At 39.1% G+C, this 17,901-nt stretch overlaps 1 long non-coding RNA gene across 1 annotated transcript; it reads left to right on the forward strand.

Annotated features, from left to right (window-relative positions):
• The first annotated feature begins 828 nt into the window (after nucleotides 1-828).
• Nucleotides 829-17,699, forward strand: LOC131423976 (uncharacterized). The gene is made up of 2 exons (XR_009226261.1): nucleotides 829-15,455; nucleotides 16,197-17,699. It is a non-coding gene; the product is annotated as an uncharacterized LOC131423976 (long non-coding RNA).
• The last annotated feature ends 202 nt before the right edge of the window (nucleotides 17,700-17,901 follow it).

Raw genomic sequence — 17,901 nt, forward strand, 5'->3', positions numbered from 1 at the left:
TGAGGATATTTTTTAAATTATTATTTTTAATTTTTTGCTTTTTAAAAACCATACTTAAGTGTGATCATTTCAAAAGCAGTTATTATTTAAGGTGCAAATGTAGAGTTCATTCTTGGGTATTAGACTGAAATATTTCCTTTGCTTTTTCTGGCATCTGAGAGATACAGAAAATCTTTGTCTTGTTTTGGAAGCTGTCAGTTCTCATTGTAATGAGTTATTCATCAAAGAATTTGGTCACTGTTTTCATTTCAGCATCAGAAAACAGACTACTGGGGTGGGAATTTAAAGGTGAAAACAGTACTAGTTTTTAATTTTTTGTCCATTAAGAAGTTATATAATGTAGAATTTGGGGTCTTAATAGAGGATGTTCTTACTATTTACTCAAGGACTTTTAGGCTGCTTTTCTTGAAACCTTTTACTTGTTTAGAATCTTTAAAATGCTTTGCCATTTCATTTAAGATTAGTTGTTCAAATGAATTGCATTATATATAATATTTTTTCAGCAAATAGAATTTGATTCTATTACTATATACATTTCATTTATGTGAACAACAGCCTTAACTGAAGTTAGACTAATTGTAATGTGCTAAAATTTAATTTTAAATTGCAAAAGAATTGGAACATCAAATAAGCCTTATTTAAAGGTTATTGCCAGGCATGGTAGTGCATACCTGGCAATAAGCTCAATAAGCTTGAGCCTAGGAATTTAAGGCCAGCCTGGGCAATACAGCAAGACTCTGTCTCAGGAGGGGTGGGGGAGGAAGAGGAGGAGGAGGAGGAGGGAGGGGGAGGAGGAGGAGGAGGAGGAGGAGGAATCTCATCTCATTTGAAGCCTCTTTTAATTAATAGATTGTGCTTTTAACAGACAGGGAAAGAAAGACATACAGAACTGGAGTTCTTTTAAAATTTTCTATGTTAACTACTTTAATTCCCTGGAGTCAATGAGTAGCACTAATTAAATTTATGGAACTTACTCAGGGGATCTGCATAGCCAAGAGATCATCCAGAGGTGCCAATGGCTAGGTCAGCATATTAGAGGGAGAAGGTGCCTGAGCTATCCAGTCCAACCCCATTATTTTGTAGGTGATAGGATTGTGACTCAGAAGGAAAGGGCTTGCCTAAGACTCACAGCTCATTTTTTGGCAAAACCAGGACTTAACTCCAGATTTTTTGTTTATTTGTTTTATTTTGTGTGGCTTAATCTTTGGGTTCAAAGCAACAAAAATCTCACCAAACTACCTTAACCAAAAAGGGGAATTTATTGAGACCATGTAAGAATTGTTCTAGGTCTTAGATTACTAGGCAGTATGAGGGAATGCAACCCAGACTAGTGAGTTAAGACTGTTATATTGCTTCTCTGGCTTTCAAAAAGGTCACCAGTTGTCAGCATGTGTGTTACATTTGTTTCTCAGATGTATACAGCTTGGCCAGCAGTGTGAAGTGTGTAACTATCCAAAGGTCTGTAAAGGCACTGATTGCTGAGTCGACCCCATAATTTCTATCTCTTGGGGTAGATCTTGAAGAGTTGCATTTCTAACAAGTTCCTGTATGAGGCTGGCAGAACAGTTTGAGAACCTCTAGCTCAAAGAATTCTGAATTTGATTTTCTTTAGACAAAGCATGCCTCTTCAGTTCTTCTTACTCAAATTGTTCTTCCTGACCTTTCAGAGTATGGGAGCCCTGCCCAAGGCATTATTGCATGTGATTACTCTATTTTTTTTTTCCTGTAAACCAACTTCCTCTTCTCTACTCACACAAGGACCATGATGACTTCCAAGTCTTTCCTGGCTTTCCTAAAGGAAGTCATTCCTTATTCCCCATTGCTTTATAAGTCCAGAGCGCTCAGGTGGTTAGGGCAGGGCAGGGCCATGAAACATGGTTACAGACATGCACTTCTTAGGATGGAGGAGGAAAACATATCACATGGTATCTGTCATGATATTTCTTGGAACACAGGTGTCCAACAAAATGCCAATGACTTATGCAGTAGGTGAGTATGTTTGGAAAACAATGAGATTAAACCAATTTCAATAGTAGTTTTGTTTGTAATCTGTAAATATGCATGTGACTGTCCAACATGGTAATCAAGAATGCAACTTTTCCTACTTGTACATAACAGATCCTCTTCTAAGCATAAGGCTTTGTTCTAGAACCTGGAAAATACAATAGCAACAGAGGAAATACATTTTGAATTTTACATTCCAGTGAGAGGAAGACATGAAATGCAATACAATGTAGTACAACATGATATATCACAATACAACGTGAGACATTGGAATAGGATATGATGTACTGTGACAGTGATATACTACAATACAATGTGACATATTGTAATATTGGATATACTGTGATACAAAGCAATACAATGTAACACCAGTACAATGTATACACTGTCATACCACCATACACAGTGACACAATACATTATACTGTGTTATACTATAATATGATATAATACAATGTGATACATCATGATATAATGTACTGATACATCATATGAAGAATAGTACTATAAAACTAGGGTCTGTTGGATTAGGACACTTAACAGAGACTGAATTAGTCTAAGGGAATAACTGCTTTTTTTGAGATGCTACATTATAGCTATGATATAAAAGATGAACAGAAGCTATAGTAGGGAGAAGAGTGGAGAAAATGGCATGAGCAAAAGCTCTGAGTGTAGCATATTCAAAAGAGTGGTAAGGCCACTACAATGGGACAGCAGACAACCACAGAGAAAATGATATGAGGTGAGTCTAGAAGCATGAGCAAGGGGAAATCCTCATTCAAGTAGATCATGATAAAGAATCTTTGCAAGGAATGAATGGTAAACCACTAATAGGTCTTCATCAGGGGAATGGCAGAACAGATTTTCATTTAAAAGGATCATTCTGGCTTTTAGGCCATTAGAGATCTAGTACAGCTTTTGCTTACCTTCTGTCACTCTTCACTTTCCAAAACCCCTGTACTTCAGCTGTACGAAACTTCTTATCAGTCTAAAATACTGCTGTTTTATCTAAAATTACTTTCTTAGCACCACTCTCCAGTGGTGTGTGTGTGTGTTTCTTACAGACAAGTTCTGTGCATCTTGTAAAACCCACATCCACCTGGATACATCCCCGTGAAGTCTTTCCTGGCTTTCCAAAGGAAGTCATTCTTTATGCTTTCACAGAACTAGGTTCACACCTAGTGTCAGCTAGAATGTGGACACCATTCCAGTACCTTCAACAGTACCTGATCACCTTAATATAGTATATATATATACTCCAACTAATAATATTTTCTCAGTGTCCTTACCCTCTTTTTAGACAAACCAATTTCTCAGAGGGCAAAGACCATGTCTTACTCCTTCTGGTCATCAGCATCTGGCATAGGTCCTGGCAGCCAGGTCTCAGTAAACCCTCCATAAATTTATGTTTAATGAACAAATTTCAGGATAGAAAGACCAAGCTTTCTATTAATCTCTTTCTATAGCCAAGCACCTTTCACAGTTCTGATGTGTTTAAATGACTTTTGTCCTTGGCCTCCCTGGATTTTGAAAGGGGATCGCCTCATCCTCATGACCTCTGGAACTTGGACTGCCCTGGTTGACCCTCACTTTACCCGTGGGCATCTCTGACTCCCTTTCCCACTCTGTTAACTTGGTCAAAGAAGGTTGATGTTATGTGGAAAAAGAACACTGACCAGAGATAGTGTCAGCTGCTCATGAAGCTCTGTCCTAAAGGAACAGAACAGAGGAAGAGCTGGTTCGAAGAGCTGGTTGGAAAGCAGTCTTGAGATGTTTTAGCTCTATGTGTTTAACATGGCTGATGCCTTAAGCAAGAAACAGGGCCTGGAATTTGAATGTTACTTACTCAAGATCATACAGCTCAATGTTTATTTATTATTCATTTATTTATTTTTGTCATATCTGGTTTTGAAAGGGTTTCAGGTAACTCAAAGATATACTTTGAACATGACACAAGAAACAGAAGAGAATTAAAAGGGATAGAGATGCAAAAGGTATCTAGAATGCAAACTGCATGGCAGAACTTATCAAATATTTTCCACAGAATGCTATTAGGCCAGATGTTAGTAGGTCTCTCTCTCTCTCTCTCTCTCTCTCTCTCTCTCTCACACACACACACACACACACACACACACACACACACAGAGTTTCTTAGTAGAAATGTTTGAATATATTGAAACCAATTTAAACAGATTACTACAGAATCTTCCAAATCTTTAATTTTGTACTGTGAATCAACAAAATGTGACATAACTCAAGTTTATTTGATCTGGATCTCTTTCTTTTTTTTAATGCTATATTTGAGAAACTAGTGGTTTGACAAATACCTATTGGGAAACACAGCCTTGAAATTCTTCATATTTTCTAAGTTGAAGGCTAAGAAAATTCAACTCTGAGTTTTCTAGCAGAAACCAAGGAAAGCAGCCAGCCAGTCAGTCAGTCAGTCAGTTATCCTAGTAACTAGGGAGGCTGTGGCTGGAGAATCACAAGTTCAAGGCCAGCCTTAGCAATTTAATGAGGTCCTAAGCAACTTAGCTAGACCCTGTCTCAAAATACAAAATAAAAAGGACTGGGGGTAGTTAAGCATCTCTGGATTAAATTCCCAGTACCAAACCAAACAAAAATGAAAATAAAAACAAAAAGGAAACAAAAGCCCAAGTCAGTCAAATGATTCACACTATATATAAGATAAAAACAGATCAATTGATCTGGAGAAGCCCAGGCAGGAACTCCTTGGAAGAGCCTCAGAAAGGAGAAAGTGTGATGTAATGAAGTCCTCAATTTCCCTACATATATTGCTAATTACATTGCACTCATCCTATACAATCCCTCAGTATAGATGAAAGCCATAATACTAATATACAAACATTATTCTATAATGAACAAATGAAATGTATTATAGGTAAATATCTTGCTGATCTGGTTTACTATAGATTTTATAGTATGAAAGTATATTCTTTTTTTATTTTTTATTTTTATTGTTGGTTGTTCAAAACATTACATAGCTCTTGGCATATCATATTTCACACTTTGATTCAAGTGGGTTATGAACTCCCACTTTTACCCCATATACAGATTGCAGAATCACATCAGTTACACATCCATTGATTTACATATTGCCATACTAGTGTCTGTTGTATTCTGCTGCCTTTCCTATCCTCTACTATCCCCCCTTCCCTCCCCTCCCCTCCCCTCTTCTCTCTCTACCCCATCTACTGTAATTCATTTCTCCCCCTTGTTTTTTCTTTTTTCCCTTTCCCCTCACTTCCTCTTGTATCTAATTTTGTATAACCCTGAGGGTCTCCTTCCATTTCCATGCAATTTCCCTTCTCTCTCCCTTTCCCTGCCACCTCTCATCCCTGTTTAATGTTAATTTTCTTCTCATGCTCTTCCTCACTACTCTGTTCTTAGTTACTCTCTTTATATCAAAGAAGACATTTGGCATTTGTTTTTAGGGATTGGCTAGCTTCACTTAGCATAATCTGCTCTAATGCCATCCATTTCCCTGCAAATTCTATGATTTTGTCATTTTTTAATGCAGAGTAATACTCCATTGTGTATAAATGCCACATTTTTTTTATCCATTCGTCTATTGAAGGGCATCTAGGTTGGTTCCACAGTCTTGCTATTGTGAATTGTGCTGCTATGAACATCGATGTAGCAGTGTCCCTGTAGCATGCTCTTTTTAGGTCTTTAGGGAATAGACCGAGAAGGGGAATAGCTGGGTCAAATGGTGGCTCCATTGCCAGCTTTCCAAGAAATCTCCATACTGCTTTCCAAATTGGCTGCACCAATTTGCAGTCCTACCAGCAATGTACAAGTGTACCCTTTTCCCCACATCCTCGCCAGCACTTGTTGTTGTTTGACTTCATAATGGCTGCCAATCTTACTGGAGTGAGATGGTATCTTAGGGTGGTTTTGATTTGCATTTCTCTGACTGCTAGAGATGGTGAGCATTTTTTCATGTACTTGTTGATTGATTTTATGTCTTCCTCTGAGAAGTGTCTGTTCAGGTCCTTGGCCCATTTGTTGATTGGGTTATTTGTTATCTTATTGTTTAATTTTTTGAGTTCTTTGTATACTCTGTATATTAGGGCTCTATCTGAAGTGTGAGGAGTAAAGATTTGTTCCCAGGATGTAGGCTCCCTATTTACCTCTCTTATTGTTTCTTTTGCTGAGAAAAAACTTTTTAGTTTGAGTAGGTCCCATTTGTTGATTCTAGTTATTAACTCTTGTGCTATGGGTGTCCTATTGAGGAATTTGGAGCCCGACCCCACAGTATGTAGATCATAGCCAACTTTTTCTTGTATCAGACGCCATGTCTCTGATTTGATATCAAGCTCCTTGATCCAGTTTGAGTTAACTTTTGTGCATGGCGAGAGAAAGGGATTCAGTTTCATTTTGTTGCATATGGATTTCCAGTTTTCCCAGCACCATTTGTTGAAGATGCTATCCTTCCTCCATTGCATGCTTTTAGCCCCTTTATCAAATATAAGATAGTTGTAATTTTGTGGATTGGTTTCTGTGTCCTCTATTCTGTACCATTGGTCCACCCGCCTGTTTTCGTACCAGTACCATGCTGTTTTTGTTACTATTGCTCTGTAGTATAGTTTGAAGTCTGGTATCACTATACCGCCTGATTCACACTTCCTGCTTAGAGTTGTTTTTGCTAGTCTGGGTCTTTTATTTTTCCATATGAATTTCATGATTGCTTTCTCTATTTCTACAAGAAATGCCATTGGGATTTTGATTGGCATTACATTAAACCTGTAGAAAACTTTTGGTAATATCGCCATTTTGATGATGTTGGTTCTGCCTATCCATGAACAGGGTATATTTTTCCATCTTCTAAGATCTTCTTCTATTTCTCTCTTTAGGGTTCTGTAGTTTTCATTGTATAAGTCTTTCACCTCTTTTGTTAGGTTGATTCCCAAGTATTTTATTTTTTTTTTGAGGATATTGTGAATGGAGTGGTTGTCCTCATTTCCATTTCAGAGGATTTGTCGCTGATATACAGGAATGCCTTTGATTTATGTGTGTTGATTTTATATCCTGCCACTTTGCTGAATTCATTTATTAGCTCTAATAGTTTCTTTGTAGAGCCTTTTGGGTCTGCTAGGTATAGAATCATGTCACCTGCGAATAGTGATAATTTAAGTTCTTCTTTTCCTATTTTTATGCCTTTAATTTCTTTCGTCTGTCTAATTGCTCTGGCCAGTGTTTCGAGAACTATGTTGAAAAGAAGTGGTGAGAGAGGGCATCCCTGTCTTGTTCCAGATTTTAGAGGGAATGCCTTCAATTTTTCTCCATTCAGAATGATGCTAGCCTGAGGCTTAGCATAGATAGCTTTTACAATATTGAGGTATGTTCCTGTTATCCCTAGTTTTTCTAGAGTTTTGAACATGAAGGGATGCTGTACTTTGTCGAATGCTTTTTCTGCATCTATCAATATGATCATATGGTTCTTATCTTTAAGTCTATTGATGTGGTGAATAATATTTATTGATTTCCGTATATTGAACCAGCCTTGCATCCCAGGGATGAATCCTACTTGATCATGGTGCACAATTTTTTTGATATGTTTTTGTATCCGATTCGCCAGAATTTTATCGAGGATTTTTGCATCTGGGTTCATTAGAGATATTGGTCTGTAGTTTTCTTTCTTTGAAATGTCTTTGTCTGGTTTAGGTATCAGGGTGATGTTGGCCTTGTAGAATGAATTTGGAAGTTCTCCCTCTTTCTCTATTTCCTGGAATAGCTTGAAAAGTATTGGTATTAGTTCTTCTTTAAAGGTTTTGTAAAACTCTGCTGTATACCCATCCGGTCCTGGGTTTTCTTAGTTGGTAGTCTTTTGATGGCTTCTTCTATTTCCTCGATTGATATTGGTCTGTTTAAGTTGTCTATATCCTCCTTACTCAATCTGGGTAGATCATATGACTTAAGAAATTTATCGATGCCTTCACTATCTTCTATTTTATTGGAGTATAAGGATTCAAAATAATTTCTAATTATCTTCTGTATTTCTGAAGTGTCTGTTGTGATATTGCCTTTTTCATCCCGTATGCTAGTAATTTGAGTTCTCTGTCTTCTTCTCTTCGTTAGCATGGCCAAGGGTCTGTCGATCTTATTTATTTTTTCAAAGAACCAACTTTTAGTTTTGTCAATTTTTTCAATTATTTCTTTTGTTTTGATTTCAGTTATTTCAGCTCTGATTTTAATTATTTCTTGCCTTCTAATTCTTTTGCTGTTGATTTGCTCTTCTTCTAGGATTTTGAGATGAACTGTGAGATCATTTATTTGTTGGTTTTTTCTTTTTTTAAGGAATGAACTCCAAGCAATGAATTTTCCTCTTAGAACTGCTTTCATTGTGTCCCATAGATTCCGATATGTTGTGTCTGTGTTTTCATTTATCTCTAAGAATTTTTTAATTTCCTCCTTGATGTCTTCTATAACCCATTGATCATTCAGTAACCTATTGTTCATTCTCCAATTGATGCATGATTTTTCCTTCCTTCTTTTATCGTTGATTTTCAGTTTCATTCCATTATGATCAGATAAGAAGCATGGTATTATCTCTACTCCTTTATAATGTCTAAGAGTTGCCCTGTGACATAATATATGATCTATTTTTGAGAAGGATCCATGTGCTGCTGAGAAAAAAGTGTAACTGCTTGATGTTGGGTGGTATATTCTATATATGTCAACTAAGTCTAGGTTTTTAATTGTATTATTGAGTTCTATAGTTTCTTTATTCAACTTTTGTTTGGAAGATCTCTCCATTGGTGAGAGAGGTGTGTTAAAGTCTCCCATAATTATTGTATGGTGGTCTATTAGACTCTTGAACTTGAGAAGAGTTTGTTTGATGAACATAGCTGCACCATTGTTTGGAGCATATATATTTATGATTGTTATGTCTTGTTGGTGTATGGTTCCCTTGAGCAGTATGTAGTGTCCCTCTTTATCCCTTTTGATTAACTTTGGCTTGAAATCTATTTTATTTGATATGAGTATGGACACTCCTGCTTGTTTCCAAAGTCCATATGAGTGATATGATTTTTTCCAACCTTTCACCTTCAGTCTATGTATGTCTTTTCCTATCAAATGCGTCTCCTGTAGGCAGCATATTGTTGGATCTTTTTTTTTTTTTTGATCCATTCTACTAGCCTGTGTCTCTTAATTGGTGAGTTTAAGCCATTAACATTTAGGGTTATTATTGAGATATAGATTCTTCTTCCAGCCATATTTGTTTATTTATGTTACTTAACATGGTTTGTTTTTCCTCTTTGATTATTTTTCCCTTTACTGTACTACCTTACACTGTTGGTTTTCATTGTTATTTTCCATTTCCTCTTCCTGTAATGTTTTGCCAAGGATGTTTTGAAGAGATGGTTTTCTAGCTGCAAATTCTTTTAACTTTTGTTTATCGTGAAAGGTTTTAATTTCCTCTTCCATCCTGAAGCTTAATTCCGCTGGATACACAATTCTTGGTTAGAACCCATTTTCTTTCAGCATTTGAAATATGTTGTTCCAGGATCTTCTAGCTTTCAGTGTCTGTGTTGAAAGATCAGCTGTTATCCTGGTTGGTTTACCCCTAAATGTAATCTGCTTCCTTTCTCTTGAAGCTTTTAGAATTTTCTCCTTATTCTGTATATTGGGCACCTTCATTATAATGTGTCTAGGTGTGGATCTCTTATGATTTTGCACATTTGGTGTCCTGTAGGCTTCTAGGATTTGGGATTCTGTCTTATTCTTCAAGTCTGGGAAGTTTTCTCGTATTATTTCGTTGAACAGATTGCTCATTCCTTTGGTTTGGACCTCTATACCTTCCTGTATCCCAATGACTCTTAAGTTTGGTCTCTTTATGTTATCCCAAATTTCTTGGATGTTTTGCTCATGGTTTCTTAACAGTCTCTCTGAGCTGTCTATGTTCTTTTCAAGTTGAAATACTTTGTCTTCATTGTCTGATGTTCTATCTTCTAGGTGTTCTACTCTGCTGGCAGTATTCTCATTTGAGTTTTTAAGTTGGTTTATTGCTTCCTGCATTTCTAGGATTTCTGTTTGTTTGTTTTTTATAACCTCTATCTCCCTGTATAGTTGATCTTTTGCTTCTTGGATTTGTTTATGTTACTCAATGTCGAAGTGATCTTTCATTGTCTGATTTTGCTGTCTAATGTCTTCCTTGAGACTCCAGATCATCTGAAGCATGTAAATTCTGAATTCTTTATCTGACATTCCATCTGCTGCAGCTATTACCTCTTCTAAAGTTGAGTTGACCTGCATTGCTTGTGGTCCTTTCTTTCCGTGTCTTTTCATACTGCTTGCATTTCTTTCTGCTTGGTGAGACTGTTGTGTTATTGAATTATCCCCCTATATATTTATATTGCTCTTGTATAGTTGCAAAGTCTCCCTTGCAGGGGCGGGCGGCAACTGTGCTCCTCCTCCAATTGGAGTGATCTATCTTGCCGGCGGGCCGCTGGGCCCCTTCTCCAGATCGCGTGGTCTGCCTACCTTGCGGGCAACAGCTGGGCCCCTCCTCCAATAGGGATGATCTGTCTACCACGCTGGCAGGCCGCTGGGCCTGTTCTCCAGGTTGCAGGTCTGCCTACCTTGCAGGTGCAGGCGGTGGCTGTGCCCCTCCTCTAATTGGGGCGATCTTTCAACTAGGCCTGCGTGCCGCCGGGCCCCTTCTCCAGGACGCACGGTCTGTCTACCTTGTGGGCAGCAGCTGGGACCTTTCTCCAATTGGGGCAATGTGTCTACCACGCTGGCGGGCCGCTGGGCCTGCTCCGTCGGTCGGTCGCAGGTCCCACCTTGCAGGCGTGGGAAGCGGCTCTACTCCGCACCTCCTCCAATTGGGGCGATGTGTCTACCACACCGGCAGGCCGCTGGGCCTGCTCCGCTGGTCGGTCGCAGGTCTTCCCACCTTACAGGCGTAGGCGGCGTCTCTGCTCCGCCCCTCCTCCAATTGGGGCAATGTGTCTACCACGCCGGCGGGCCGCTGGTCTCGAAAGTATATTCTTAGACAAAATTTTGCTGGATAAATGTTTTTGGACCAGTTTAAATGCCTTAGTAGATAATCAAGGGAAAGGAGGAAAAGTGACATTTTATAATAAAAATGAAGTATTTTATTCTACTATTTTTCTTATCCCCACATCCCCTGCCTTCTCCTCCTTTCACTTTCCTCTACCTAATCTAAGGTAATGTTATTATTATTTTTTTTCATTACTGTATGTGACTGCATGACCAATGTGATTCTACAATATATATACTCAGAAAAATGAGAAATTATATCCCAACTATGTATAATACATCAAAGTATATAAGTGCATTCTACTGCCATGTATAACTAATTAAAACAAAAAAAAATAAAAATGAAGTAGTTTTAATAAAATGAGGTCAGACATCTGGATATTTCTTCATTCTACTTGGCTCACAGGTAAACTAGGGGGCTCTCAGTTATGTGCAGAAAGAACTGAGACAAGGAACCACGTCCTTTGATCACACAGATGTCAGCATTTATCACCAAAGTTTTTCTGTGGCTTTCGGGGAGTGGCTTAATAATTTTTCTTGTTTTGCAATCCTGAAATGTAGAGGTTCATAGCAAAAGGAAAGTTTGTATCATTCAATCATTAAGTCCAACTCATTAAGTTCTAAATGAAACTGTGTATGGTGTGATATAAAGTGCAAAGGCACTAATATCTTTTCTAAGGATAAGCCTAGATAAGCTTATTGACATGGGAGAATCCAGATGATTTGACAAATGACTTTCTTCTCTGACTATCAAAGGTTGTCATATTTTTCCTATTTCAGAGACCCTCCTGAAAGCTGACGAAAGACATTCAATATGGTACTTTAATGTCAGTTCATTTGGCCAATCTACCAGCCTTCAGAATGGAAGGTATAGTCATGCACATGTTGTTACCCCATGTACTCAGAAGGATCACAAGTTGGAGGGAATCTGGGCAATTTAGGGAGACCCTGTCTTAAAATATAGTAAACAGGGCTGGGGATGTACATTGTACACTGTAAACCAGTAATATAGTCACCTGCTTTAAGGAAAGCAGTTCTACTTTTTTTGGGGGGGGGGGTCTCCATTTTTGCTGCTACAAAATTCACTTGCTTTTTAGGTCTAAGCCAGTGGTTCTCAATTAGTGATAATCTTGTTCCCCAAATGATGAAGTCCCATTTGATTATCAAAACAACTTGTTTGGGAATGTTCTGCTCTTTCCTGAAATAGACCAGAGATTCTGTTAATCATCCTACAATGCAAAAGACAGCCCTCCATAACAGAATTATCTGGTCCCAGATGGCAACAGTGTTAATGTTAATGAAGTCTAATCTAAATCTCCATATAATTTAAGAAATTTCCTCAAGTTTTACCCTGCAAAGGAGACGAAAAATGAAAATAGACTTGTTGATTTGATTTATTAAGTAGCCTTACACTTTACCTTCCAATCAGCATAATAATAAATGTTTGATGTAAATATCTTCTCTGAAATTCAACAACCTTTATTTTTGAGACTGATTCTTAAGTTACTTCCTTTTCTCTGGTCTAAATAATGTCAAGACTTTGGATTGTTTGTTTACTTCTGATTTGTTAATTCAAACATTAATTTAACAACAACCCTGTGCAGGTAGAGTGCTAAGAAGGAAGAGTTAAATGGTAAAGCCCAGTATTCTCATGGGTAATGGGAAAAGACTGTCACAATGTCAGATTATTGAGTACATTGTGCTCAGAATGTGTATTGCATTCAGGATGTCTTCTGTGGAACACAGAAGAATTCATCCTGAAGGTCAGAGGAAGGCTTTAAAGGGGAAGTAATGTCCAAACTGGGACTTGAGGGATGAGAGTTTGCAGGGTGATTGGGGACTGGGGAGAAAGTCAGTGAATGCATTCTTCATTGAGAAAAATGATTAAACATCCATTATGGGCCAGTAGTTAGGCACCAACCACATTGTGAAAAACGAAACAGACACCTCCTACCACTATGGGGGACTTTAAAGAACCAAAGGAAACCTCCCCTTTAATGCTTAGATCATGCTTTAAGAGTCCTCAGAACTCTACTGCCTGTCCCTTGTGGATGGGAAGAAAGATAGATACTATCTCCAATCTTATAAAGGAAGAGCTGAAGGCAAGAGAAACAAAGTGACTCCCTGCCAGCCCTAACCATGGCCAAAGATCTCAATTGTGACCAATTGAGAACCACTGGCTTAGACCTAAAAAGCAAATGAATTTTGTGGCAGCAGAAATGGAGACCGAAAAAAATTTAAAAATAAAAAAAAATAGAACTACATTCCTTAAAGCAGGTGACTTTATTACTGGTTTACAGTGTACAGTGTATATCCTCAGCCCTATTTATTATATCTTAAGACAGGGTCTCCCTAAGTTGCCCAGACAGACCTACTAAGTGGCAAAACCAGTGCTTTTCTACTTTTCTTTGGTTTTCAAATGCAATTTCCTATGGCAGGGAGGCAAGCACGTCTATTTCTACCTGCTCCTTGCCCTGCTGTCTTCATCTCTGTCTTAGCCCCTGTTTTTTGCTGGCCTCAGTGCTGAAGGAGTTTTCCAGTCTTCCTAGCTCTGATTGAAGTGGGAGTGCCAAGGGAAGGAAGTGAGAGCTGCTGTCCACTTTTCACCATTTGCAAGATCATTTCTACCTTGATTCTCTGCCGCGCCCCCCCCCCCCACTTTTTTTGATGAATAAGGAGAACTGAGATGTGGGACTGAAAATCCCTTTTGTTTGTCTTGGTGTTTGATAATGTATGCAACCTCTCTGGGTGGTTTAAGCGGTTTAGGTACTTTCTATAAAAGGGATCTTTTAATGACAAAACTAATGTGATTATCTGAGTGAGTGTGAGAGGCGTATTCAAGGCTTAAAGAAAATCTGTTAGAATAGCTGAATGTATCTGCTTAATCCTTTCTCTAATGTGGCTGAACAATGCTCTGAGAAGCCGTTGGTCCTTCTTTCTTCTAGTAAATGCCTGTCCCTAGAGGTAGGGACTGTTCACAGCTTTTGATAGCCTTATGCTTCACCTTCCCAGCTGCACAAAAGCACAGGAAAAGCCTGGAGGAGTCCAAAGCACCTACAGAAAGCAACATCTCCTCTGAACATGGACAGCAAGATGTACACTACAAGGCATGCTTTCTACAGGGCATCCTGAGCTGCAAGGACTGTGGTCACTATTGGGAATGCCATTTTGGAGAAGGGTCTGTTTCTGCTGATGCTGGGTGACAGGAACTTGTGAATATTATTTAAAATCTTACCTCTGAGTTGTAAGAGTAGTTAAGCTCCTCTTTTGTGTGTGTATGTGTGGGGGTGGTGAGTGAGTGGCAAGGGAAGCCTAAGAGGGGAGAAAAGAGAAACAGTTTGAGTCCTGCAACCTGCTCTGTGATTTGGGGACAAAATTATTTTCCTCTAGTATCTGTTCTCTCATTTCATGAACCAGAGATAATAAAACCTCCATATAAGTTCATTGTGAAAATCAAAGTAAAATGGGAGCATGAACATGAAAGTGTCACAGCCAAACTGCAATATTATCACATAACTTACTTTTTAAAATTTTACTTTATTTAAAAATTTAAATTCTTATTCTTTTAAGAATACTCTTCTAGATGTATAATTTAACTCAAGAAAGCATTTGCCCACTTATGTGCTGGAAGTTATTCTCTTGACCTTCAGGGAAGTTGCAATCTCGTAGGGTTGCGGATATGTAAAATGCAGTCTGAGAAAAGTATATTGCAAGTGATTAATTATAAGATGGGAGCATAGTAATAGCAGCTAACCCTTCTGTAGTATTTATTGTTTTCCAAGCACTGAGCTGTATGTTTTATTTGAGTTACCTTATTCAACCCCCACAGCCCTGGAAAGTAGAAATAAGTATCATCCCATTTCATGGATGAGGCTGACACTCAGTCAGATCAAAGAAGTCACTTTCCCACAGTGTCACATGTGGTAAGTGGTGAGCTAGAACAGTTCTAGCTGTTTCATAGTCTAAACTCGTTGTACTGTTACATCCCAAGTTAAGAAAGACTTCCTAGAGAAGGAGATCATAGGTGGGTTCCATCCCAGAATTGAAAATGTGCTCAGTATGTAGAAGAGAAAGGACATTCCAAGCAGAGGGGACAGCACAGGTCAAAGCACATTGCCCATAAAGTTTTTGTGCAGAGAGAAACTAGAAGCAGTTTTCAGTTAGTGTGGAGTTGGGTACATTGGAGAGTAAGAAGGGGCCATATTAGGATCTCCTATACTGCACCTTTGTGGAAAAACAAGGAGGCAAGTTATTTCTTTTAATTAATTACTTTGTTTCTATCCTGTTTGTCAAAAAAGATTTTGCAGCAAAGTGGGAACTGTTGATGCCTTTATATATAGATTGGAGACACACTGGAAGATTGAAGACCCTTCAGAGATGATGAACTCATTCTTTCCAAGAGGAAATCCAGGCTGAATGCATGTAAGTGTCTTAATCAAGATTATAATGTAGTTTAACCTGTCAAACCAGGAATACTTGTGCTTTTCAGACAAATTATGGAGTCGAAGAGAATGTTACAAGAGAAATACAGGATTATGTTCAGATGCATTTAGAGAAATGAGTTGAAAAGAGGGAGAGATGCAGTTGGCAATTCCAAGGAATGGCAAAGAAGCTATGGGTTCCTGACTGGGAGCTCACAAGACCCTCTCTTTGTTGAAAGTGGATGTCTTGGCTGGGCTAAAGCTGGGAATCAGGTTTGACTGGATGGTAGAGTTTGGAGATATCTTTCAATGCCTATTTATTACTTTCACTGGCTACTTTAAACAGAGCCTGGTAAGGATAAGGGCTAGTTCTTGTTCTCACCAGGCTCACAATATGGATAGGGCAGAAAAGAAAACAGGTAACTGCAACAAACTGGGTTAGTCATGTAATATGGAATAGGATATTATGGCAGCCCAGGGAAGGATGAGGGTCCAATTCTATTATGGATAGGTTAGGAAAAGCTTCCTGAGGAGAGTGACATCCAAGGAAGACCTAAAAGATGAGAATGTGGTAAAGGGGAAGGCAAAAATTAGGTAAAGGGAACGGTTCCTACAAATGCCCCAAAGGAAAGACCATCCTGCATTTGGGGAAATTAGCTTGTATATGCTACTCTCATTTGGGATAGCAAAAATATAGGGGATGCATTGTGAAAGTTTTTTCTCTGCCTTTTCTTTCCCCCAGCATGTGAAGCAATTTACCAGAAGTGTCACAACTCTTACAAAAATGACTGAAATACATTTTGGAGCACCCCCAGAGAGCAGGTGCTGACATGCCTGGGCACACTCAATGATTGCATGAAACAAAAACTCCAGTATTTCCCTTCCCTGTGTCACCATAGCCATCCCACTGACCTGAGAACCAGTCTTCCCAAAGGGCCTACTTCTCACCTCTCAGATGGAAAACAAAAAGGCATGAAATCAATGCTCTGAATGTAAACTAGACAGATAAATATCAGTGCAGCAGGAGGGGAGAGCAATAAAGTGAGCAGGCCTGAGTGATGGTGGTAACCTGCTGAATTCCCAGGTCACGGAGTAATTTACTGACTGGTCCTAGACCCCTGGATAATTATCCAGACAGCCCCCATTCTGATGTGAAGCCTCCTGCTGCTTATGTTATTAATTCCGGCTGCAACCAGCGGGCGTTGGTGGGAGCAGAGAGGAGCAACCAAGTCCCCAAGCTGCTGAGTGAATGCGGAGGCACCTGCCCAGGCCCTCTGAGCTAGACCTCACCAAGAAAACCCACTAGCTCTGGCTTTCAGCTCTTAGCACAGCCACTGCCCGGCCCTAGGGAGAGGCTCCTAAGGATGGCCAAGGCCTTGGTAAAGGCAGAAGATCCAAGTTCTGGAGTGTGACCAGCTTGTATCAAAGAACCATTGCCTTGTTCCTCTTTGGGGCTGACTGGAAAGTGATTTTGAGGTTTTCCCCAATAAAACTGATATCCAGGAAGCAATGTCAAACACTTATCTTTGATGAGGTGTGAAAATCAGACTTCACTGCCCTCAACTAAGATTGGGGAAAATGGAGGTGTATGTTTTAGGGTTTAATCACGTGAGATCTTTTTCTTATCTTTTCTGCCCAATCTACATAGATGTCCCAGCAGCATGTCTTAAAACCAAGTTCCAGTTTTTCATCCCCCTACACCCCTACTTTATTTTCAGCTTACTGGATTGGCCCTAGAGATGACAGGATGACAATGTTTCACAATCACTTCTGCTTTGTCAAGATCTGTGTAGTGAGTAGAGGTATCTCTGCAATATCACACCCCAACTCAGCACTGCCACAGGACAGGTGGTCCATACATATTGAGTGAATAATTAGGAATGTATTCATGAAGACTCAACCATTGGGACTTTTTTTTTTCTTTAAGCAAGCAAGTTCAGATTTGTATTTGAAAGGATTACTTTGCTTCAGTGTGCAAACTCTCCTGGAACAGGATTTCTCAACCTTGGAATTATCAATACTTGGCAGAATAATTCTTTGTTTGTTAGGGTCTGTAAACAAGTCAAGATGGTGCCTGGCATTTTGCCAGAGGGAGTGGTTTGTGAAGTAATGCCAGCGAGCCATCAAGTGTGGAGATTCCTTATTGGTTGACTGCTGTATCTAGTTTATGTTAATTAAGATAAGCTGTGTGGAATGTATATATACCCCTCCTGTCCTACAATAAAAGGCTCCCACTCCTGCTGTATCAATGTACACAAGTTGTTCGTCACCCCCCAGTTATTTTGCTGCAGCCGGACTGCGGCATTTGTTGTGGGGGATGACAGAACTTTCTACACTAAGAAGGGGAATATGTATGTCTTTCAGTCAGTAAACAGAACTGACTCTTCAAGTCCCAAGCCAGGAACACATGATTTCTTCTTGACCCTTTCTTCTTCCTCAGGCTCTCT

Source organism: Marmota monax, unplaced genomic scaffold, assembly GCF_021218885.2.
Source record: "Marmota monax isolate L192 unplaced genomic scaffold, Marmota_monax_Labrador192_F-V1.1 WCK01_AAM20220418_F8-fsc00096, whole genome shotgun sequence".
Taxonomy (NCBI): Eukaryota; Metazoa; Chordata; class Mammalia; order Rodentia; family Sciuridae; genus Marmota; species Marmota monax.